Genomic DNA, 1,792 nt, shown 5'->3' on the forward strand with positions numbered 1-1,792 from the left:
AGGCCAGGGATTATTGAACCCTGAAGCAATGTGATGAAAATATGAAAGCGGCCTCTTCTACCTGAAATAAAATAATTTCTTTTATACACAAGACAATTTCATGACACTTTCTTTCCTTTTTCTTTGATGGTTAACTATCATAATGAACATCTTGCTAATGTCAAAGTTTCCCCAAGTAGTCAGTACAATTCTAAATTATCTCTAGGAAATTTCACCAGCGAGAGGGTAAGCATACCTGAAGTCAGAAAATAGGGAGGAAATGTTACAGGTAGAAGGTATCTGAATCATATTGGCACCAAAATACATTAATGGTGGAAGTTATCTGAGTTTCCTGTGGCAAATCTGCAGAGGTCTACAGCAACCTCAATTCTTGCCTCCTCAGAAGAAAGCATGAGGGGCATTCAACTGAGGGGCATAGGCAGAAGAAGAAACTAAGCCAAGTTTTAAGGCAGGAGTGAACGTTTATTAAAAAGCTTTAGAGCAGGAATGAAAGGAAACGGAAGTATACTTAGGAGAGGCCCAGGTGGGCATCTTGGAGGTCAAGTGCCCTTTGACTTTGAGCCTAGCATTTTATTTGCTGGCCTACTTCTGGCATCTTAAGCACCTTTCCCTTGATTCTTCCTTTAGGGTGAGCTGCCCACATGCACAGTGGCCTTCTAGGACCTAGGAGGTGAGCACACACAGTTTGTTTACTGGAGTTGTACACATGCTTATCTGAGGCTTTCTTCCCTTTTCCAGTGGAATGCCCCCAGAAGATCATACTAAAGAGGTATTTTCTGGGGTAATAGCCGAGGTTCATCATCTCACGCCAAGAAGATTAAGGACACGGGCCCACACAGAAATGAATTTAGGATCAGGAGCTGATCAGTTCTTTCTCACATTGGGCAAAATTATCTTTATTTCCTAATTTTAAAAAGTCAGATCCTGGGTGCGGTGGCTCATGCCTGTAATCCCAGCACTTTGGGAGGCTGAAGCAGGTACATCACGAGGTCAGGAGACTGAGACCAGGCTGGCCAATATAGCGAAACCCCGTTTCTACTAAGTACAAAAACTAGCTGGGTGTGTTGGCATGCTCCTGTAGTCCCAGCTACTCGGGAGGCTGAGGCAAGAGACTTGCTTGAACCCGGGAGGCAGAGGTTGCAGTGAGCCGAGATAGCACCATTGCACACCAGCCTGGGTTACAGAATGAGACTCCATCTCAAAAAACAACAACAATAACAACAAAAATCAGAAGATTCTTGTGAGGATGAAATTAAACAATACATGTAAAAAAGTTATTACAAACCCCAGAATAAATACACACTTAATATTCGCTAGTGTTATTATTAGCATTTACTATTACACTGAAAATAGGTTTGTTTCCCTCCTGGTGAATGACAAACACTTTGAGGAGAGGAATCGTGATTTGTCTTTTTATTCCCTGCTCTAATAATTAGAGAATTTGGTAGCATGAGCCCTGGAGCTGAACCCCTTGCTCTATCTCTTACTAGCTGTGAGACCTCAGGCAGATTATTTTACATCTCTGTGCCTCAGTTTCTTTATTTGTAAAAGGATAATAATGATACAATGAAGATGAAATAAGTGAATACATGCAAAATCTTTGACAACTAACACATTGTAAATGCTATATATTAACTCCCATTATGATAGTGGCTGTTCTAGACATAGTAAACCAAATTTCAGGCATGTACTCATTTACTCTGCCAGACCCTAGGGTAAACACAGGAGTAGGGGCAAGAAAGAAATGATAGGCAAAGTCCTTATCTGAGAAAATGCATAGATATTCCGCATA

Source organism: Cebus imitator, unplaced genomic scaffold (genome assembly GCF_001604975.1).
Source record: "Cebus imitator isolate Cc_AM_T3 unplaced genomic scaffold, Cebus_imitator-1.0 Scaffold5, whole genome shotgun sequence".
Taxonomy (NCBI): domain Eukaryota; kingdom Metazoa; phylum Chordata; class Mammalia; order Primates; family Cebidae; genus Cebus; species Cebus imitator.